Here is a 24,873-nt window from a genome sequence, read left to right as displayed (position 1 = left end):
CTCCCACATTCTACCCGACGTTATCTAGAGGTGATCCAAAACTCAGCTGCCCGTGTCCTAACTCGCACCAAGTCCCGCTCACCCATCACCCCCTGTGCTCGCTGCCCCGTGTCCTAACTCGCACCAAGTCCCGCTCACCCATCACCCCCTGTGCTCGCTGACCTACATTGGCTCCCGGTTAAGCAAAGCCTCGATTTTAGAATTCTCATCCTTATTTTCAAATCCCTCCCTAGCCTCGCCCCTCCCTACCTCTGTAATCTCCTCCAGCCCCACTACCTCCCCGAGATATCTGCGCTCCTCAAATTCTCCCCACCAGAGCAACCCTGATTATAATCGCTCAACCATCGGTGGCCGTGCCTTCTGTTACCTGGGCCCCAAGCTCTGGAACTCCCTCTCTAAACCTCTCCGCCTCTCTTTCCTCCTTCAAGACTCTCCTTAAAACATACCGCTTTTGGTCACTTGCACTAATTTCTCCTGATGTGACTCGTTAAATTTTTTAGCTCATTATACTCCTGTGAAGCACCTTGGGACATTTCACTACGTTAAAGACGCTATATAAATACAAGCTGTTGTTGTAGCGTTGTGACAAGTAATTCTAAATCCTGAATCCCTCAGAACACCACATTTTGATCGTCCCCTGAGAAGGGTGGTAGGGCTGATGGCGATAGACCATCCAAGTGCTCCTGAGGATATCTTTTCCACATGTCCCAAGGGACCTGGGTGTCCTTGTACACAGATCACTGAAAGTTAACATGCAGTTACAGCAAGCAAATGGTATGTTGGCCTTTATTACAAGAGGATTTGAGTACAAGAGTAAAGACGTCTTACTGCAATTATATCGGGCCCTGGTGAGACCACACCTGGAGTATTGTGCACAGTTTTGGTCTCCTTACCTAAGGAAGGATATACTTGCCACAGAGGGAGTGCAACAAAGGTTCACCAGACTGATTCCTGGGATGGGGGGGATTGTCCTATGAGGAGAAATTGAGCAGACTAGGCCTATATTCTCTAGAGTTTAGAAGAATGAGAGGTGATCTCATTGAAACATACAACATTCTTACAGGGCTTGACAGGGTAGAGGCTGGGAAGTCTAGAACCAGGGGTCACAGTCTCAGGATGAGGGGTCGGCCATTTAGGACTGAGATGAGGAGAAACTTCTTCACCCAGAGGGTAGTGAATCTTTGGAATTCTCTACCCCAGAGAGCTGTGGAGGCTCAGTCTTTGAGTATATTCAAGGCTGAGATCGATAGATTTTTGGATATTAAATGAATCAAGGGATATGGGGATAGTGCAGGAAAGTGGAGTTGAGGTAGAAGATCAGCTATGATCTTATTGAATGGCAGAGCAGACTCGAGAGGCCGAATGGCCGACTCCTGCTCCTAATTCTTATGTTCTTATAAATCGGACAACAGGGGACTGACAATGGCAGACACCAAATGCTACGCAGTGGCGATATTTCAGTGGTTCCCATTTAACGTCAGTGGGAGAGGTTCCCCAATGGTTCCCCATCACAAAGACTTCCACTCTCCCAATATTGCCTGTCTCCGCTCCTGCCTCAGCCCATCTGCTTACTGATGGCAGAGCAGGCACGAGGGGCCATATTTCCGACTCCTGTTCCTAATTCTTACGAATAACCCAGACATCATCAGAGGCGGTCCCTCGTATCGAGGATGACTTGCTTCCACGCCAAAAAGGGATGAGTTCCCAGGTGTTTCAATGAAGGACCTAATATTCCAGATCCCGAACTACATCCTGAAGGGTGGAAGATGCCTGTGCGTGGATTTTTTTAACGTGGGGTGGCCGTTGCACACCAGCCACCACACGGGCTCGACAGAGCTAGGTCTTGGTCCAGTGGCAAGGGTTAACCAGGACGACCGGAGACCAGCTCTGCTGCACGGGCCTAATGCGCGCACATATCGCACAGTGTGGGCTGGGCCCGTGCTGCCCCTGGGCCCTCGCCTCTTCTGGGCCCTGATCATGTCGCTCCACGACATTTAGCATAATGCTCAGTTGGATACCTGCTAGCTCTGTTTTAACTTGTGGGTGTTATTCCATTCTTAACTGTGGACTTTTGAACATCAATCTTATTACATGTGGATATTTTACCCTCCCTGGAGGTATCTGCCTGAATCAAATCTCCTTCAGAGAATAAAATGGCATTAAATCACTGGCTGGTTTTCCCCCCCGAGAAATTCATAGGGCCTACACTTGGAAGTGGCCACAGTGTCTGTGTCATTTCAGAAATACCACATCGGAACTTAAGAACATAAGAAATAGGAGCAGGAGTAGGCCATACGGCCCCTCGAGCCTGCTCCGCCATTTAATAAGATCATGGCTGATCCGATCATGGACTCAGCTCCACTTCCCTGCCCGCTCTCCATAACCCCTTAATCCCTTATTGTTTAAGAAATTGTCTATTTCTGTCTTAAATTTATTCAATGTCCCAGCTTCCACAGCTCTCTAAGACAACGAATTCCACAGATCCACAACCCTCTGAGAGAAGAAATTTCTCCTCATCTCAGTTTTAAATGGGCGGCCCCTTATTCTAAGATCATGTCCTCTAGTTCTAGTCTCCCCCATCAGTGGAAACATCCTCTCTGCATCCACCTTGTTCTCACACAGGTCGGGGCGGCCCACGATTGTCACCAACAATCAGTAAAAACACTCCCCCCCACCCGCTAGGATTCTACCAGGAGCCACCTTTCCCAATGCCTTTCCTCCCCATCCCCCGACCCTTGGCCCTGCCCTCCTCCTCCCATTATTAGCACCCCTGGCCCTGCCCACTTCGGGACCAGGGCGTTGTGCAGCAGAGTATCTCGAGCGCAGCTGCTGGGGTGGGGGGGGAGGCGACAATGGCAGTACTATATGTGTGAGGTCTGGAGAAGCAGAGGGTATTGAGGAGAAAGTACTTCCTCCCGACGATCAGGTGCTGTCGCCATCGGTGGTATGGCACCATATCCCAGGACCATCGATTACCGCATAGCATCGGCATTGACAGACTGATTATTCTCCGCCATGTCCTCTGATTGACGGCAGGCAGACAACCCAGCAACGGCCTGGAGGAGCCCTCGACTCGACTCACTGTAGATGGGGAACGGCAGCACAGTGGTTATGTGACTGGACCAGCCTCGTCGCCGAGAGCAAGCAGAAACCAAGCGCAGGCAGTGGAAGGAGCGTGTGGCAAACCAGTCCCACCCTCCCTTTCCCTCAACCACTATCTGTCCCACCTGTGACAGGAACTGTGGTTCCCCTATTGGACTGTTCAGCCACCTAAGGACTCATTTTTAGAGTGGAAGCAAGTCTTCCTCGATTTCGAGGGACTGCCTATGATGATGATGAATCCAGAGGCCGGGACTAATGATCCGGAGACACGGGTTCAAATCCCACCACGGCAGCTGGGGAATTTAAATTCAGTTAATTAAATAAATCTGGAATTAAAAAAGCTAGCACTGTATCAACTATTTGGGTGTAAAACCATAAATCAAGTGCCTCCTTATTAAAGGGCCACGAGAACCAACAAATTAACCAATAAAACTTTTCAAACAATAAACGTTCAAATTAAAATTTGGTTGCCGGCGGCGATGATGCACTCCAGTCCCTCCAGCGCCCACCTCTCGCGGAAGGCCGTGAGCGTACCGGTGGACACCGCGTGCTCCATCTCCAGGGACACCCTGGTGCGGATGGAACTGCGGAAGAGAGGCAGGCAGTCGGGCTGAACGACCCCCTCGACCGCCCGCTGCCTGGACCGGCTGATGGATGGTGACCATGAAACTACCGGATTGACGGGAAAAATCTGGGGGAATTGGCCGACTTATCGCCTGCAGGGGGCGATAACGGGGCGCGGTCTGGGTTCCGACCGGGCAAGGCGATAACGTCAACTGGTTTATGATGGCGGTACGGCATTGCGTCCCGATCGCCTGTGCTTGGAGATCGCCACACACGGCGGCCATGGTTAGCATAAGAAAAGTGTACCTTCCCTCTTGCAGGTTTTTGGTCGGTCTTTCCCCGCGATCGAGCATCTCTCGGGTGGATGGAAAAGATCCCGCGGCACTATACGAAGAAGAGCAGGGGAGTTATCCCCGGTGTCCTGGCAAATATTTATCCCTCAATCAATATAAAAATAGATTATCAGGTCATTATCACATTGTTGTTTGTGGGAGCTTGCTGTGCGCAAATTGCTTGACGCGTTTCCTACATTACAATAATGACCGCATTTCAAAAAAGTACTTCATTGGCTGTGAAGCGCTTTGAGACGTCCTGAGGTTGTGAAAGGCGCTATATAAATGCATCATCATCATCATAAGCGGTCCCTCGAATCGAGGATGACTTGCTTCCACGCCAAAAAGGGATGAGTTCACAGGTGTTTCAATGAAGGACCTAATATTCCGGATCCCGAGCTACATCCTGAAGGGTGGAAGATGCCTGTGGGTGGATTTTTTTAACGTGGGGTGGCCGTTGCACACCAGCCACCACACGGGCTTGACAGAGCTAGGTCTTGCTCCAGTGGCAAGGGTTAACCAGGACGACTGGAGACCAGCTCTGCTGCACGGACCTAGTGCGCACACATATCGCACAGTGTGGGCTGGGCCCGTGCTGCCCCTGGGCCCTCGCCTCTTCTGGGCTCCGGATTCACGCTTCTCCTGGGCCCCGATCCCGTCCCTCTACAGTCTCTCGCCGCTCCTTCGCCCCGACCTCACCGCTCCTGCTGTACCTGCCCACGCTCCAATCACAGACCTGGACCTTGACGTCACCAAGATCCAGACCTGGTTAAGAAATTGGCCGAATGGCAGGAGACAGGCAGTAGGGATAACGGGTTGGCACTCCAATTGGCAGGATGTGACGAGCGGTGTCCTGAGGAGAGATTACACAAATTAGGGTTGTATTCCCCAGAATTTAAAAGATTAAGGGTTGGTTTGATGGAAGTTTAAGATATTAAGGGGAACAGACAGGGTGCATGGAGAGAAACACATTTTTGCTGGTTAGGGATTCTAGGACTTGGGGACATAGTCTAAAAATTATAGCCAGACCTTTCAGGAGTGAAATTAGGAAATATTTCGACACACAAAGGGTGGTATAAGTTTGGAACTAGACCAATTGTTCATTTTAAATCTGAGATTGATAGAATTTTGTTATCCAAAGGTATTAAGGGATATGGGTCAAAAGCGTGTATATGGAGTTAGGTCGCAGATCAGCCTGGATCTCATTGAATGGCGGAACAGGCTCGAGGGGCTGAATGGCCTGCTCCTGCTCCTGTGTGGGTGGTAGTGCTCTGGAACTCATTGTTTGAAAGGGTGGTAGAGGCAGCATTTCGAAAGTACTTGGATCAGCACTTTAAGTGCCGTAACCCACAGGGCCACGGACCAAGAGCTGGGAATAGGGATTCGGCTGGGTAGCTCTTGTTCACTGCTCAGCCACCATGACTTCGACTACAGTGTCACCCCCAGGCACTCAGTGGTACTGCAATAATTTCCAAATCACATAAAGAATGAAGAAATGATCGTTCAGTCCATCGAGACAGTGTAAAGTTTATCCCTCTCATGGACTCCACCACATCCATTTAATATCCTGAATTCTGTATGAGCACTTCCCGATCCCCAAAGTTAATGAATACTGTTGCCTGGGCCCTAAGCTCTGGCACTCCCTCCATAAACCTCTCTGCCTCTCTTTCCTCCTTCAAGACGCTCCTTAAAACCGACCTCTTTGACCGAGCTTTTGGTCACCTGCCCAAATTTCTCCTTGTGTGGCTCGGTGTCAAATTTTTAATTTCGTAACACTCCTGTGAAGCGCCTTGGGGCGTTAAAGGCGCTATATAAATACAAGCTGTCGTTGTTGTTGTCGTTGAAGCAAAACTCCGGAATATTCCAAGAGCCGCCCTACACGGACAAACTCGCCCCTCCATCCCCGGCAGTGCAGGAGCCAGTATATCGTCGACCATCTGACCCTCCCAATCTCTACCTCCCCCTTCCCCCCGTAACGCTGGGGGCGAATCTCCCCGGGGTGTCCCCCGCTCCCCCACCCTGCGGGGAAATCCCCCCATTCCCCCACCGATATTTCTCCAGCTCCCTTCCACAGGGTTACTGGGCCCAGCCCCAGCTGGTTCTGCTGGGAGTCGGTCCACAAATGTATAAGCAGAGTGTACCTCTAACCTGTACCCTCCAGCTCTGTGTGTCCATACCAAGCCAGGCAGTGCTTACAGTGTCATGTATTTTACATTATTATATATAACTGTATCCTAACATGCTATACATGACTGTAATAAGATATGACCTGTAACCACCAGCATACCTTACCACCAGGGGTGCACTTGCAAGAGACAGGTATATAAGGACAGGTCTCAGGCAAGTGCAGCATTCCAGAGCTGTGAAATAAAGGTGCAGGTCCAGAGTGACCTTGACTTCACGACATGCCTCGTGTGAATCTGTACTGAGGGGACAGGACTTTACAGTGGCGACGAGTTACGGGATTACAGAATCCACAGAATGGCGAACAACGGATCAGATGAAAAGTACAATGCGGGAGACAATTGGGAGGACTTTATAGAAAGGCTCAGCAAAGCTTTGTAACCAAAGACTGGTTAGGCGACGATAAGGCAGACAAGAGAAGAGCCCATCTCTTGACCAGCTGTGGCTCGAAAACATACGCTTGAATGAAGGATCTGTTGGCACCTGAGAAACCAGCAAGCAAGTTGTTTGAAGAATTGAGCACACTGGTAAGAGACCACCTGAAGCCAGCGAGCAGCCTACACATGGCCAGACACAGGTTCTACAACTACAGACGCTGTGTGGGCCAGAGCATACCCGACTTCGTGGCGGAACTTCGGAGGTTGGCTAGTTTATGTGAGTTCTCCGATGAAGTGAGGAGAGAAATGCTGAGAGACTTTTTCATTGAAGGAATAGGCCACGCAGGCATATTCCGAAAGCTCATAGAGACCAAGAACCTGACCTTAGAGGCAGCAGCACTGGTTACACAGACATTCTTGGTAGGGGAAGAAGAAACGAGGTTGATTTACAATGCAGGTACGACAACGAACGAAACAAGAAGTTCACAGCACTAAACAAGCTGCTACCCCCACACACAGACAAAACCGGGAGAACAGGCTCTCGACAGCAAGCAGTGGCGCCAGAAGCCATCAAGGGCCACAGGAACGGCCGTTCACACTTCATCAACCCACAATGCCAGCAATCAACTACAAACTGAGAGAAGCTCACGAGAGATCAGCCAGACGCAGCTCATTCTTTGGGAACACTTTGAAAAATGGAACAGGTCTGTGCTGGAGGTGTGGGGGTGAGCACTCGTCAAGGGAATGTCGATTTCAGCAGGCTGTTTGCAGGAACTGTGAATATACAGGGCATTTGGCCCGCATGTGCAAAGAAACAGCAGCTCGGCTGGTATACGAATCGGATGGGTTGGAAAGCGGAACAGAAGATGGTGGGGACAGTACCCGAGACACCGGTGTACAGCGGGGCAACACGATCAATGGCCGCTGCTCCTACAACAGGACGCCTCCTATAATGATGAGGGTCCTACTCAACGGGATATCTGTCAACATGGAGCTGGATACGGGAGCGAGTCAATCTCTCATGGGCGCTCAACAATGTGAACAACTGTGGCCGCATAAAAGAGACAGACCAAAACTCACAAGGGTCGACACCAAACTAAGGACCTATACCAAAGAAATCGTACCAGTCCTCGGCAGCGCCATGCTCTCTGTCACACACAAAGGGACAGTGAACCGACTTCCCCTGTGGATTGTCCCTGGAGACCCCCCAGCACTGCTGGGGAGAAGCTGGCTGGCAAAATTAAACTGGAAATGGGATGATGTCCATGCCATGTCATTCGAGGAACGGACCTCCTGCTCAACAGTTATAAAGCGATTTGAACATCTCTTTCAGCCAGGTGTGGGCACTTTCAAAGGGGCCAAAGTCAAAATCTACATCACACAGGATGCTAGACTGGTCCATCACAAGGCCAGAGCTGTACCCTATGTGATGAGGGAAAAGATTGAACACGAACTAGACAGGCTTCTGCGGGAAGGCATTATATCACCTGTGGAATTTAGCGACTGGGCAAGTCCCATCGTCCCAGTCATGAAGCCTGATGGATCCGTACGAATCTGTGGGGACTACAAATCTACCATAAATAGAGTCTCCCTACAGGACCAGTACCCGCTGCCCAGAGCGGAGGACTTATTTGCCACATTGGCTGGAGGTAAACTTTTCTCAAAACTAGACCTCACATCTGCGTATATGAAGGAAGAATTGACCGCGGAATCCAAGCTACTCACCACCATCAACACACATCGAGGCCTTTTCATGTACAATCGATGCCCATTCGGCATCAGGTCGGCAGCTGCCATATTCCAGCGCAACATGGAGAGTCTGCTCAAGTCCATCCCGGGGATGGTTGTATTTCAAGACAACATACTTATCAAGGGCAGGGACACCGACTCCCATCTCCGTAATTTGGAGGAAGTACTAAAGCAGTTGGATCGGGTAGGCCTACGAGTCAAGAAATCCAAGTGCCTGTGTCTGACACCCGAGGTTGAATTTTTGGGCAGGATTGCCGCTGATGGAATCCGCCCAACAGAGTCCAAAACAAAAGCAATTTGCCTGGCACCCAGGCCCCGGAATGTCTCAGAACTGTGCGCCTTTCTCGGGCTACTCAATTACTTTGGGAACTTTATGCAGAACTTAAGCACGCTGCTGGAGCCTCTCCACGTGCTACTCAGGAAGGGGTGCGATTGGTTTTGGGGGGACGCCCAGGAATGCGCCTTCAATAAGGCACGCAACCTTCTGTGTTCCAACAGTGTTTTGACTTTCTTTGATCCAGGTAAAAAGCTAGTTCTCACATGCGATGCGCCAACGTATGGGGTCGGGTGCGTTTTGCAACATGTCAATAGTGCAGGCAAATTACAACCCATCGCTTCTGCCTCCAGGTCACTTTCGCGGGCGGAGCGCGGGTACGGAATGGTAGAGAAGGAGGCGCTCGCGTGCGTGTACGGTGTCAAAAAGATGCACCAATACCTTTTCGGGGCCAAGTTCGCGTTAGAAACTGACGACAAGCCCTTCACGTCCCTCCTATCCGAGAGCAAGGCAATAAACGCCAACGGCTCGCCGCGAATTCAACGGTGGGCACTCATGCTGGCGTCCTACGACTATACCATAAGGCACAGACCAGGCACAGACAACTGTGCCGACGCACTCAGCAGGCTACCCCTGGCGACCACGGAAGGGTCTGATGAACAGGACTGTGAGATAGTCATGGCAATCAATGCCTTTGAGTCCACAGGTTCGCCCATGACGGCTCGCCAAATCAGAGTCTGGACGGCCAGCGACCCCACGTTATCCTTAGTAAAAAGATGTGTCCTAACCGGTGACTGAGCAGAGGCTCGCGATGCCTGCCCCGAGGAATTGAAACCTTTTCACAGGCGCATGCATGAGCTATCACTACAAGCAGACTGCCTGATGTGGGGCAGCCGAGTAGTCATGCCTCTGCAAGGCAGAGAGGCATTTGTCCAGGAGCTCCACCGCGAGCACCCGGGGATCGTTCTCATGAAGGCCATAGCCAGATCCCACGTCTGGTGGCCTGGTATTGACGCGGACTTGGAGCTCTGCGTCCGAAGGTGCACCATTTGTGCCCAACTCAGCAATGCCCCCAGGGAGGCTCCCCTGAGCTCCTGGCCTACCAAACCATGGTCGCGGGTGCACGTAGACTATGAGGGCCCATTCATGGGCAAAATGTTCCTCATAGTTGTAGATGCATTTTCAAAGTGGATCAAATGCACCATTTTAAACTCGAGCACAACCTCCACCACTGTGGAGAGCCTCGCAACCATGTTTGCAACGCACGGAATCCCTGACATATTAGTCAGTGACAATGGTCCGTGCTTCACCAGCGCAGAATTCCAAGATTTTATAATTGACCACGGCATAAATCACGTCAAGACGGCACCGTTCAAGCTGGCGTCCAACGGCCAGGCGGAGAGAGCAGTGCAAATCATTGAACAAGGCATGCTTAAAATCCAAGGTCCCACGCTGCAGGGTCGCCTGTCGCGACTGCTGCTGGCATACAGATCTCGTCCGCACTCATTGACTGGGATCCCCCCGCGCAACTGTTGATGAAAAGGACTTTAAAAACAAGGCTCTCATTAATTCTCCCAGACATGCACGAAATCGTTGAGGCAAAGCACCGTAAGCTGACTGAGTACCATGACAGAAATTCGAGAGGGAGATGGAATGAGATAGGGGACAAAGTGTTTGTACTAAACTATGGCAGGGGTCCCAAATGGCTTGCAGGGACAGTAATGGGCAAGGAAGGAAACAGGCTACTGGTAGTACAAATGGACAATGGCAAAACCTGCCGGAGGCATGTAGACCAAGTCAAAAGCAGATTTACCAACAGCACTGCGGAACCAGAGGCAGACTACAATGTGGAACTCGCACCACACCTGGTGGACAGACAGAGGGAACAACCTGAGGAAAGGGCAATCCCAACAGACAGCCCAGGCGAGTCAACAACAATCACACCAATCGAAACAGACAGCCCAGGCGAGATACCAGCAATCACACCCAAAGAAAAACAGACACCAAGGCAAACAACTGAACCACAACTCAGACGCTCCACGCGAGAGCGTAGACCACCTGAGAGACTGAACCTATAAAGACAATAAGACCTTAGGGGAGGGTGATGTCATGTATCTTACATTATTATATATAACTGTATCCTAACATGCTATACATGACTGTGATAAGATATGACCTGTAACCACCAGCATACCTTACCACCAGGGGTGCACTTGCAAGAGACAGGTAGATAAGGACAGGTCTCAGGCAAGTGCAGCATTCCAGAGCTGTGAAATAAAGGTGCAGGTCCAGAGTGAGCTTGACTTCACTACATGCCTCATGTGAATCTGTACTGAGGGGACAGGACTTTACATACAGCTACATCACTTCTTTCTCCTCCTTCACAAGCCTCTTTTAAACCTTCCTTTTCAACCAAGCTTTTGCTCATCTGTCCTAATATGTCTTTGGCTTGGTGTCAAATTTGATTTGATAAACTTCCTGTGAAACACCTTGGGGTGGTTTACTGCTTAAAGGCGCTATGTAAATGCAAGAGGTTGGTGTTTATCTACCCACCTCTTATATTAAAGATAGAAATCTCGAGTTGAGAGCAGCACACATTCCAGATGTCACAAGTCAAACTGCCGCCTTTTATTACAGATGCAAGCCAATCTTAAAAGACTTGCATTTATATAGCGCCTTTCACGACCACCGGGCGTCTCAAAGCGCTTTACAGCCAATGAAGTACTTTTGGAGTGTAGTCACTGTTGTAATGTGGGAAACGCGGCAGTCAACTTGCGCACAGCAAGCTCCCACAAACAGCAATGTGATAATGACCAGATAATCTATTTTTTCTTATTTTGATTGAGGGATAAATATTGGCCCCAGGACACCGGAGATAACTCCCCTGCTCTTCTTCAAAATAGTGACATAGGATCTTTTACGTCCACCTGAGAGAGCAGACGGGGCCTCGGTTTGATGTCTCATCCGAAAGACTCCACCTCCGACAGTGCAGCACTCCCTCAGTACTGCCCCTCCGACAGTGCAGCACTCCCTCAGTACTGCCCCTCCGACAGTGCGGCGCTCCCTCAGTACTGCCCCTCCGACAGTGCGGCGCTCCCTCAGTACTGCCCCTCCGACAGTGCAGCACTCCCTCAGTACTGCCCCTCCGACAGTGCGGCGCTCCCTCAGTACTGCACTGGAGTGTCAGCCTAGATTTCTGTGCTCAAGTCCCTGGAAAAGAAAAGAGAAAGAAAGCCAGTCATTGCTTGCTATTTTTTTCTGACCTGTTGCCAGAAAATTAGAAGCAGTTATCAGTGTCTCCGACTCAGCTCAGGCTGGTGCCGTGACCTGGAGATTCCTCATTAAGCCACAGTAGCCCCCATAATACCTGAGCAGCAACTTAAAGGGACAGGCGAGATCTGAGCATCTGAGCATCGTGGCCATGCCCCAGTCCCCACACTACCCAAGAGCAGTGGTACCCTGAACATGAGAAGCTGAATCGGGAACACGACTCTAGGATTAACAGAGGCAGCGTCTCAAAGTGAGGAAGGTTCAGTTTATGACAGATGCCAGGATAAAGTTCACCACACGACAGCAAAGATGTGATTGCATCAGAGAGGGTACAGAGGAGATTTACGCGGATGTTGCCAGGACTAGAGAATTTTAGCGATGAGGAAAGATTGGATAGGCTGGGGTTGTTTTCTTTGAACCAGAGGAGGCTGCAGGGAGACCTGATTGAGGTGTCTAAAATGAGTGGGCAAATACATGGCAGATGCAGCATAATATGGATAAATGTGAGGTTATCCACTTTGGGGGCAAAAACACGAAGACAGAATATTATCTGCATAGCGGCAGATTTGGAAAAGGGGAGGTGCAACGAGACCTGGGTGTCATAGTACATCAGTCATTGAAAATTGGCATGCAGGTACAGCAGGCGGTGAAGAAGGCAAATGGTATGTTGGCCTTCAGAGCGAGGGGATTTGAGTATAGGAGCAGGGAGGTCTTACTTGTACAGGGCCTTGGTGAGGCCTCACCTGGAACATTGTGTTCAATTTTGGTTTCCTAATCTGAGGAAGGATGTTCTTGCCATTGAGGGAGTGCAGCGAAGGTTCACCAGACTGATTCCCGGGATGGCCGGACTGACATATGAGGAGAGACTGGATCAACTGGGCCTTTATACATTGGCGTTTAGAAGGATGAGAGGGGATCTCATAGAAACATACAAGATTCTGATGGGATAGGACAGGTTAGATGCGGGTAGATTGTTCCTGATGTTGGGGAAGTCCAGAACCAGGAGACACAGTCTTAGAATAAGGGGTACGCCATTTAGGACTGAGGTGAGGAGAAACTTCTTCACTCAGAGAGTTGTTAACCTGTGGAATTCCCTACCGCAGAGTGTTGTTGATGCTAGTTCATTGGATATATTCAAGAGGGAGTTAGATATGGCCCTTACGGCTAAAGGGATCAAGGGGTATGGAGAGAAAGCAGGAAAGGGGTACTGAGGGAATGATCAGCCATGATCTTATCGAATGGTGGTGCAGGCTCGAAGGGCCGAATGGCCTACTCCTGCACCTATTTTCTATGTTTCTATGAGGGGCCTGGATAGAGTGGATAGGAAGGACCTATTTTCCTTAGCAGAGGTGTCAACAATCAGGAGACATAGATTTAAAGTAATTGGGGGGAGATTTAGAGGGGTTTTGAGGGGAAATTTCTTCACCCAGAGGATGGTGGGTGTCATGTATGTAACCACTATGTAACACCACTGTATTACTGTATACACACAACCTAGATGCACACCTTGACCACAAGGGGTGAACTTGTGGGAGATACTCCTTACCTGATCTCCCAGGTATATAAAGGGAGGTCCCACGCAGGGTCATCACTTGTGGAGTGCTGTGAATAAAGAGTTAAGGTCACGGAGTGACCTTGTCCCCAGAATGTGCCTCGTGAGGTTTCATGCTGTAGAGTAAGTACTTTACATTGGCGACGAGAAACGGGAATTCACGACCCACGAGAATGGCCACCGGTCGCACAGAGGAACGGTACTGTGTTGGGGAAGACTGGGACGATTTTGTCGAGAGGCTTCAGCAAAGCTTCGTTATGAAAGAATGGCTGGGGGATGCAAGTGAAGAGCTCATCTCCTGACCAGCTGCGGACCAAAGACTTACGTGCTCATGAAGGACTTACTAGCACCCGAAAAGCCGTCGGACAAAACCTTTGAAGAACTTAGCAAACTGATCGGGGAGCACCTCAAACCGGCGAGCAGCATACACATGACTCGACACAGATTCTACACTCACCGACATCGTGAAGGACAGAGCATACCGGACTTCGTAGCGGACCTCCGGCGTTTGGCCAGCCTCTGTAAGTTCACAGACGCCTGCAGGGGGGGAGATGCTAAGGGACTTCTTTATCGAGGGCATCGATCATGCGGGAATTTTCCGCAAATTAATTGAGACCAAGGATTTGACCTTGGAAGCAGCTAGATTGTTAGCTCAAACGTTCATGGTGGGGGAGGAAGAGACGAAAATAATATACGCACGCAATTCTGCCTCTAACGCGGCGATGGGTCAGGGAGACATTATCATCGATGAGACTCAGAGCCCCGCAGGCAGGCAGGGGCAGTCCGACACTCCCCAGACAGCAATAGACCCCAGCGTAGGACTCCAACAGAGACAATGGCAGGCTGAACGGACATTTACGCCATCACTGTGGACAATGCGGCCCGGGATGGGGCCACTGACACCCACCAATAGGGTACTTAAGAGCAGACAAAGGGACAGTCAGCGGGGAATGCCTGGCCATAATCCCTTTGTTCCCAACAATGGAAACTTTAACTCCTGCTGGAGGTGTGGGGGAAAACACTCAGCCAGATCTTGCAGATTTCAACAGTTTGTCTGCAGGAACTGCAATCTCAGTGGCCACTTAGCTCAAATGTGCAGGAAGCCTGCAACCAGACTAATATATGAGGCGGATGGACCAGAAGAGGGTTCTTTGAGGCAGGATGACTTTTGGGGCAAATCGATGGACGCCGAGGTTCAGCGGGTCCATGTGGCGAATATTCACAGTTCATACATCAAAACGCCACCAGTGATGATGAGGGTTTTATTAAACGGTATCCCAGTACGCATGGAGCTGGACACTGGGGCCAGCCAGTCACTCATGGGCATTCAGCAATTTGAGAAGCTATGGCCACTTAAAGCCAGTAGACCCAAATTAGCATGTATTGAGGAACAATTGCGGACTTACACTAAAGAAATCATTCCAGTGCTAGGCAGTGCAATGTTGGCTGTCACACACAATGGGTTAGTGAATCGGCTGCCACTCTGGATTGTCCCGGGCAATGGTTCCGCACTCTTGGGGAGGAGCTGGTTAGCCGAGATGAACTGGAAATGGGGGGATGTTCACGCAATGTCATCTGTGGAGCGAAGTTCGTGCTCACAAGTCCTACAACAATTCGATTCACTATTCCAACCTGGTGTCGGGACTTTTAAAGGCACCAAAGTAGTAATACACATCACCCCGGACGCCAGGCCAGTGCACCACAAAGCCAGAGTGGTGCCGTATGTGATGTGGGAAAAAAATCGAGAGCGAATTGGACCGGCTGTTGAGAGAGGGCATCATCTTGCCTGTTGAATTCAGTGACTGAGCGAGCCCCATCGTTCCCGTCCTAAAAGCGGATGGCTCTGTCAGGATCTGTGGCGACTACAAGGCCACCATCAATCGGGTGTCCCTACAAGATAAATACCTGCTCCTGAGAGGGGAGGACCTTTTTGCCACGCTGGCAGGCAGCAAGCTGTTCACCAAGTTGGACCTCACTTCAGCCTACATGACCCAGGAACTGGCCGACGAATCCAAACTACTGACCACCATCACCACGCACAAGGGACTGTTCGTTTATAACAGGTGCCCGTTTGGCATTCGATCAGTGGCCGCGATTTTTCAACGAAACATGGAAAGCCTGCTTAAATCCATTTCAGGACGACATCCTCATCACGGGTCGAGACACTGAGGAACACCTCCACAACCTGGAGGAGGTGCTACGCCGACTGGACCGGGTAGGCCTGCGACTCAAGAAGTCTAAATGTGTGTTTTTAGCTCCTGAGGTTGAGTTTCTGGGCAGGACGGTTGCTGCAGATGGGATTCGGCCCACCGAATCTAAAACAGAGGCGATTCAACGAGCACCCAGGCCCTGCAACACATCGGAGTTGCGTTCGTTCCTGGGACTGTTGAACTATTTCGGGAACTTTCTGCTGAACTTGAGCACGTTGTTGGAGCCGCTACACGTGCTCCTGCGTAAGGGTTGCGATTGGTTTTGGGGGGACTGTCAGGAACGGGCTTTTGATCGGGCGCGAAACCTACTTTGTTCAAACAAGTTGTTGACCCTGTACGACCCCTGTAAAAAATTGGTTCTGACATGTGATGCATCGTCCTATGGGGTTGGGTGCGTGTTGCAGCAGGGCAATGCTGAGGGTCAACTACAACTTGTGGCTTATGCCTCCAGGTCGCTCTCTCAAGCAGAACGGGGATATGGGATGGTCGAGAAGGAAGCGCTTGCATGTGTCCATGGTGTAAAAAAAATGCATCAGTATCTCTTTGGTAGGAAGTTCGAATTAGAGACAGACCACAAGCCATTAACATCCCTGTTGTCAGACAGCAAGGCTGTCAATGCCAACGCATCAGCCCGCATACAGCGATGGGCTCTCACACTGGCTGCTTATGACTACTCCATCCGGCACCGGCCTGGCACTGAAAATTGCACTGGCGTGCTCAGCAGGCTTCCACTGGCCACCACTGAGGGGGCAGCGGAACAAAGCGCTGAGATGGTCATGGCTGTCGATGCCTTTGACAGCGCAGGCTCCCCCATCACAGCCCGCCAGATCAAAATCTGGACAAACAGAGATCCCCTCCTATCCCTGATTAAGAAATGTGTCCTGACTGGGGATTGGGCACCCGCACATGGAGCATGCCCTGAGGAGGTCAGACCGTTCCACAGGCGGATGGATGAGCTCTCCATCCAAGCCGACTGCCTACTATGGGGCAGCTGGGTAGTTATGCCCCAGAAGGGCAGGGAGGCATTCATCAGGGATCTCTACAGCGAGCACCCAGGCATCGTGCTAATGAAGGCCATTGCCCGGTCACACGTTTGGTGGCCTGGAATTGACTCAGACCTGGAACACTGTGTTCGCAGGTGCACAATGTGTGCCCAGCTGGGTAATGCCCCTAGGGAGGCCCCGCTCAGCCCGTGGCCCTGGCCCACCAGGCCATGGTCACGTATTCATGTTGACTACGCGGGCCCGTTAATGGGAAAGATGTTCTTATTGTGGTAGATGCGTACTCGAAATGGATCGAGTGCATCATTCTGAATTCATGCACGTCATCCACCATCATGGAAAGCCTACGTGCGACCTTTGCAACCCATGGCTTGCCGGACATCCTGGTTAGTGATAATGGCCCATGCTTCACAATCTACGAATTCCGGGAGTTTATGTTGGGCAATGGCATCAACCACGTCAGAACTGCGCCGTTCAAGCCGGCCTCCAATGGCCAGGCGGAACGTGCGGTCTAAATCATTAAGCAAGGTATGCTCAGGATTCAAGGACCCTCCCTACAATGCCGCCTATCACGCCTCCTGCTGGCCTAAAGATCCCGACCGCACTCGCTCACGGGGGTCCCGCCCGCAGAGCTACTAATGAAGCGGACACTCAAAACTCGGTTGTCCCTCATTCACCCAGTCCTGACCGACATAGTTGAGGGCAAGCGCAAGTCACAAAACGAGTACCATGACCGAAATTCGAGGGGGAGATGTATAGAAATAAATGATCCTGTATTCGTCCTCAATCACGCCATGGGGCCCAAATGGCTTGAGGGTACTGTAATTGACAAAGAGGGGAATAGGGTCCTCGTGGTAAAACTCAACAATGGTCAGATATGCCGCAAGCATCTGGACCAAGTAAAAAAAAGGTTCAGAGGAACCTGAAGACCATGAGATGGAGCTCACAACACTGCCAGTGAACGAGCAACAAGAGCAATCAGAAGAATGCACAGTCCCTGCGGTCAGCCCGGACAGGCCGGAATCACCACAGGTGACAGACACTCACGTCAGTGTCCAACAACTAGGAGCCCCAACTGCGGCGCTCCACGAGGGAGCGTAGACCACCCGAAAGACTAAGCCGATAATCCTAACAAGACTTTGCGGGGCGGGGGACGGACGGGGGGGGGGGGGGGGGGAAGGTGATGTCATGTATGTAACCACAATGTAACACCACTATATACACTCAACCTGGATGCACACCTTGACCACAAGGGGTGAACTTGTGGGAGACACTCCTTACCTGATCTCCCAGGTATATAAAGGGAGGTCCCACGCCGGGTCATCACTTGTGGAGTGCTGTGAATAGAGTTGAGGTCACGGAGTGACCTTGTCCCCACAATTTGCCTCGTGTGGTTTCATGCTGTAGAGTAAGGACTTTACATTGGGGGTTTAGAACTCACTGCCTGAAAGGGTGGTAGAGGCAGAAACCCTCACCACATTTAAAAAGTACCTGGATGTGCACCTGAAGTGCCGTAACCTGCAGGGCTACGGACCGAGAGCTGGAAAGTGGGATTAGGCTGGGCAGCTCTTTGTCGGCCGGCGCAAAGACAATGGGCTGAATGGCCTCCTGCCGTGCTGTAAATTTCTATGGTTCTCAGAAGACTTCTGGGCAGGCGGGACAAGGAATCAATTAACTTCATTCCAGATCCAATTGGTTGACGCCAGGCCAGTGCACCACAAAGCCAGAGCGGTGCCGTATGTGATGTGGGAAAAAAATCGAGAGCGAATTGGACCGGCTGTTGAGAGAGGGCATCATCTCGCCTGTTGAATTCAGTGACTGAGCGAGCCCCATCGTTCCCGTCCTAAAAGCGGATGGCTCTGTCAGGATCTGTGGCGACTACAAGGCCACCATCAATCGGGTGTCCCTACAAGATAAATACCTGCTCCTGAGAGGGGAGGACCTTTTTGCCACGCTGGCAGGCAGCAAGCTGTTCACCAAGTTGGACCTCACTTCAGCCTACATGACCCAGGAACTGGCCGACGAATCTAAACTACTGACCACCATCACCACGCACAAGGGACTGTTTGTTTATAACAGGTGCCCGTTTGGCATTCGATCAGTGGCCGCGATTTTTCAACGAAACATGGAAAGCCTACTTAAATCCATTTCAGGACGACATCCTCATCACGGGTCGAGACACTGAGGAACACCTCCACAACCTGGAGGAGGTGCTACGCCGACTGGACCGGGTAGGCCTGCGACTCAAGAAGTCTAAATGTGTGTTTTTAGCTCCTGAGGTTGAGTTTCTGGGCAGGAGGGTTGCTGCAGATGGGATTCGGCCGACTGAATCCAAAACAGAGGCGATTCGACGAGTGCCCAGGCCCTGCAACACATCGGAGTTGCGTTCGTTCCTGGGACTGTTGAACTATTTCGGGAACTTTCTGCTGAACTTGAGCACGCTGTTGGAGCCGTTACACGTGCTCCTGCGTAAGGGTTGCGATTGGTTTTGGGGGGACTGTCAGGAACGGGCTTTTGATCGGGCGTGAAACCTACTTTGTTCAAACAAGTTGTTGACCCTGTCCGACCCCTGTAAAAAATTGGTTTGACATGTGATGCATCATCCTATGGGGTTGGGTGCGTGTTGCAGCAGGGCAATGCTGAGGGTCAACTACAACCTGTGGCTTATGCCTCCAGGTCGCTCTCTAAAGCAGAACGGGGATATGGGATGGTCGAGAAGGAAGCGTTTCCATGGGTCTATGGTGTAAAAAAAAATGCATCAGTACCTCTTTGGTAAGAAGTTTGAATTAGAGACAGACCACAAGCCATTAACATCCCTGTTGTCAGACAGTAAGGCTGTCAATGCTAACGCATCAGCTCGCATACAGCGATGGGCTCTCACGCTGGCTGCTTATGACTACTCCATCCGGCACCGGCCCGGCACTGAAAATTGCACTGACGCACTCAGCAGGCTTCCACTGGCCACCACTGAGGGGGCAGCGGAGCAAAGCGCCGAGATGGTCATGGCTGTCGATGCCTTTGACAGCGCAGGCTCCCCCATCACAGCCCGCCAGATCAAAATCTGGACAAACAGAGATCCCCTCCTATCCCTGATTAAGAAATGTGTCCTGACTGGGGATTGGGCGCCCGCACACGGAGCATGCCCTGAGGAGGTCAGACCGTTCCACAGGCGGATGGATGAGCTCTCCATCCAAGCCGACTGCCTACTATGGGGCAGCTGGGTAGTTATGCCCCAGAAGGGCAGGGAGGCATTCATCAGGGATCTCCACAGCGAGCACCCAGGCATCGTGCTAATGAAGGCCATTGCCCGGTCACACGTTTGGTGGCCTGGAATTGACTCAGACCTGGAACACTGTGTTCGCAGGTGCACAATGTGTGCCCAGCTGGGTAATGCCCCCAGGGAGGCCCCGCTCAGCCCGTGGCCCTGGCCCACCAGGCCATGGTCACGTATTCATGTTGACTACGCGGGCCCGTTAATGGGAAAGATGTTCTTATTGTGGTAGATGCGTACTCGAAATGGATCGAGTGCATCATTCTGAATTCATGCACGTTATCCACCACTGTGGAAAGCCTACGTGCGACCTTTGCAACCCATGGCTTGCCGGACATCCTGGTTAGTGATAATGGCCCATGCTTCACAATCTACGAATTCCGGGAGTTTATTTCGGGCAATGGCATCAACCACGTCAGAACTGCGCCGTTCAAGCCGGCCTCCAATGGCCAGGCGGAACGTGCGGTCTAAATCATTAAGCAAGGTATGCTCAGGATTCAAGGACCCTCCCTACAATGCCGCCTATCACGCCTCCTGCTGGCCTAAAGATCCCGACCGCAGTCGCTCACGGGGGTCCCGCCCGCAGAGCTACTAATGAAATGGACACTCAAAACTCGGTTGTCCCTCATTCACCCAGTCCTGACCGACATAGTTGAGGGCAAGCGCAAGTCACAAAACGAGTACCATGACCGAAATTCGAGGGGGAGATGTATAGAAATAAATGATCCTGTATTCGTCCTCAATCACGCCATGGGGCCCAAATGGCTTGAGGGTACTGTAATTGACAAAGAGGGGAATAGGGTCATTGTGGTAAAACTCAACAATGGTCAGATATGCCGCAAGCATCTGGACCAAGTAAAAAAAAGGTTCAGAGGAACTTAAAGAAGACCATTAGATGGAGCTCACAACACCGCCAGTGAACAAGCAACAAGAGCAATCAGAAGAATGCACAGTCCCTGCGGTCAGCCCGGACAGGCCAGAATCACCACAGGTGACAGACACATCAGTGTCCTACAACCAGAGCCCCAACTGCGGCGCTCCACGAGGGAGCGTAGACCACCCGAAAGACTAAGCCGATAATCCTAACAAGACTTTGCGGGGGGAAGGTGATGTCATGTATGTAACCACAATGTAACACCACTGTATACACTCAACCTGGATGCACACCTTGACCACAAGGGATGAACTTGTGGGAGACACTCCTTACCTGATCTCCCAGGTATATAAAGGGAGGTCCCACGCCGGGTCATCACTTGTGGAGTGCTGTGAATAGAGTTGAGGTCACGGAGTGACCTTGTCCCCACAATGTGCCTCGTGTGGTTTCATGCTGTAGAGTAAGGACTTTACACTGGGGGCCTGGAACTCACTGCCTGAAAGGGTGGTAGAGGCAGAAACCCTCACCACATTTAAAAAGTACCTGGATGTGCACTTGAAGTGCCGTAACCTGCAGGGCTACGGACCGAGAGCTGGAAAGTGGGATTAGGCTGGGCAGCTCTTTGTCGGCCGGCGCAAAGACAATGGGCTGAATGGCCTCCTGCCGTGCTGTAAATTTCTATGGTTCTCAGAAGACTTCTGGGTAGGCGGGACAAGGAATCAATTAACTTCATTCCAGATCCAATTGGTTGACATGATGAGGGGGGGGGCGAGGGGGTGCGGGGTAATTTGGTTCCGGGATGGATGAGACAAGGTGTGCCCAATGACCTCCCATGTTTATGCTCAAATCTCTCCTGTCATCATCTGATCAGTCACGCACGGACTACAAAGCTCAACACCACCATCCGCTGGTGAGGAGGTGCCATTACATGGTGTGCACGGTACAACGCAAGTAACGACTTGGCAATAAAGCAAAATATTGGTTCTGACAAAAGGTCATCGGCCCTAAACATTAACTCCCCAACGTTCCTCACTCCACACATGCTGCCTCACTGTTGTGTGTTTCCAGCGTTTCCTGTTTTTACAATAACGCCTCATGTCAGACATCTCATCTAAAAGGCAGCCCCTCCGACAGTGCAGCACTCCCTCAGTCCTGCCCCTCCGACAGTGCAGCACTCCCTCAGTACTGCCCCTCCGACAGTGCGGCACTCCCTCAGTACTGCCCCACCGACAGTGCGGCGTTCCCTCAGTACTGCCCCTCCGACAGTGCAGCACTCCCTCAGTACTGCCCCTCCGACAGTGCAGCACTCCCTCAGTACTGCCCCTCCGACAGTGCAGCACTCCCTCAGTACTGCCCCTCCGACAGTGCAGCACTCCCTCAGCACTGCCCCTTCCGACAGTGCAGCACTCCCTCAATACTACTCCTCCGACAGTGCGGCACTCCCTCAGTACTGCCCCTCCGACAGTGCGGAGCTGCCTCAGTACTGCCCCTCCGACAGTGCAGCGCTCCCTCAGTACTGTCCCTCCGACAGTGCGGCGCTCCCTCAGTACTGCCCCTCCGACAGTGCGGCGCTCCCTCAGTACTGCCCCTCGGACAGTGCGGCGCTCCCTCAGCACTGTCCCTCCGACAGTGCAGCGCTCCCTCAGTACAGCCCCTCCGACAGTGCGGCGCTCCCTCAGTACTGCCCCTCGGACAGTGCGGCGCTCCCTCATTACTGCCCCTCGGACAGTGCGGCGCTCCCTAAGTACTTTCCCTCCGACAGTGCGGTGCTCCCTCAGTACTGCCCCTTAGACAGTGCGACGCTCCCTCAATATTGCCCCTCCGACAGTGCGGCGTTCCCTCAGTGCTGCCCCTCCGACAGTGCGGCGTTCCCTCAGTACCGCCCCTCCGACAGTGTGGCGCTCCCTCAGTACTGCCCCTCCGAAAGTGCAGCACTCGCTCAGTACTGCCCCTCCGACAGTGCAGCACTCCCTCAGTACTGCCCCTCGGACAGTGCGGCGTTCCCTCAGTACTGCCCCTCGGACAGTGTGGAGCTCCCTCAGTACTTCCCCTCCAACAGTGCTGCGTTCCCTCAGTACTGCCCCTCCTACAGTGCGGCGCTCCCTCAGTACTTCCCCTCCGACAGTGCGGCGCTCCCTCAGTACTGCCCCTCCTACAGTGCGGCGCTCCCTCAATACTGCCTCTCCGACAGTGCGGCACTCCCTCAGTACTGCCCCTCCGACAGTGCATCGTTCCCTCAGTACTGCCCCTCCAACAGTGCAGCGCTCCCTCACATTGCCCCTCCGCCAGTGCAGCACTCCCTCAGTACTGCCCCTCCGACAGTGCAGCACTCCCTCAGTACTGCCCCTCCGACAGTGCAGAGCTCCCTCAGTACTGCCCTCCGACAGTGCGGCGTCCCTCAGTACTGCCCTCTGACAGTGCGGCACTCCCTCAGTACAGCACTTCCGACAGTGCAGCACTCCCTCAGTATTGCCCCTCCGACAGTGCATCGTTCCCTCAGTACTGCCCCTCCAACAGTGCAGCGCTCCCTCACATTGCCCCTCCGACGGTGCAGCACTCCCTCAGTACTGCCCCTCCGACAGTGCAACACTCCCTCAGTATTGCCCCTCCGACAGTGCGGCATCCCTCAGTACTGCCCCTCCGACAGTGCGGCACTCCCTCAGTACTGCCCCTCCGACAGTGCGGCACTCCCTCAGTACTGCCCCTCCGACAGTGCGGCGTCCCTCAGTACTGCCCTCCGACAGTGCGGCACTCCCTCAGTACAGCACTTCCGACAGTGCAGCGCTCCCTCAGTCCTGCCCCTCCGACAGTGCGGCGCTCCCTCAGTATTGCCCCTCCGACAGTGCAGCGCTCCCTCAGCACTGCCCCTCCAACAGTGCGGCGCTCCCTCAGTACTGCCCCTCCGACAGTGCGGAGCTGCCTCAGTACTGCCCCTCCGACAGTGCAGCGCTCCCTCAGTACTGTCCCTCCGACAGTGCGGCGCTCCCTCAGTACTGCCCCTCCGACAGTGCGGCGCTCCCTCAGTACTGCCCCTCGGACAGTGCGGCGCTCCCTCAGCACTGTCCCTCCGACAGTGCAGCGCTCCCTCAGTACAGCCCCTCCGACAGTGCGGCGCTCCCTCAGTACTGCCCCTCGGACAGTGCGGCGCTCCCTCATTACTGCCCCTCGGACAGTGCGGCGTTCCCTCAGTACCGCCCCTCCGACAGTGTGGCGCTCCCTCAGTACTGCCCCTCGGACAGTGCGGCGCTCCCTCAGCACTGTCCCTCCGACAGTGTGGCGCTCCCTCAGTACTGCCCCTCCGAAAGTGCAGCACTCGGTCAGTACTGCCCCTCCGACAGTGCAGCACTCCCTCAGTACTGCCCCTCGGACAGTGCGGCGTTCCCTCAGTACTGCCCCTCGGACAGTGTGGAGCTCCCTCAGTACTTCCCCTCCAACAGTGCTGCGTTCCCTCAGTACTGCCCCTCCTACAGTGCGGCGCTCCCTCAGTACTTCCCCTCCGACAGTGCGGCGCTCCCTCAGTACTGCCCCTCCGACAGTGCGGCGCTCCCTCTGTACTTCTCCTCCGACAGTGCGGCGCTCCCTCAGTACTGCCCCTCCTACAGTGCGGCGCTCCCTCAATACTGCCTCTCCGACAGTGCGGCACTCCCTCAGTACTGCCCCTCCAACAGTGCATCGTTCCCTCAGTACTGCCCCTCCAACAGTGCAGCGCTCCCTCACATTGCCCCTCCGCCAGTGCAGCACTCCCTCAGTACTGCCCCTCCGACAGTGCAGCACTCCCTCAGTACTGCCCCTCCGACAGTGCAGAGCTCCCTCAGTACTGCCCTCCGACAGTGCGGCGTCCCTCAGTACTGCCCTCTGACAGTGCGGCACTCCCTCAGTACAGCACTTCCGACAGTGCAGCACTCCCTCAGTATTGCCCCTCCGACAGTGCATCGTTCCCTCAGTACTGCCCCTCCAACAGTGCAGCGCTCCCTCACATTGCCCCTCCGACAGTGCAGCACTCCCTCAGTACTGCCCCTCCGACAGTGCAACACTCCCTCAGTATTGCCCCTCCGACAGTGCGGCATCCCTCAGTACTGCCCCTCCGACAGTGCGGCACTCCCTCAGTACTGC

The sequence above is a fragment of the Pristiophorus japonicus genome, unplaced genomic scaffold, assembly GCF_044704955.1.
Source record: "Pristiophorus japonicus isolate sPriJap1 unplaced genomic scaffold, sPriJap1.hap1 HAP1_SCAFFOLD_735, whole genome shotgun sequence".
NCBI lineage: Eukaryota > Metazoa > Chordata > Chondrichthyes > Pristiophoridae > Pristiophorus > Pristiophorus japonicus.
This window is presented reverse-complemented; position numbering follows the sequence as displayed.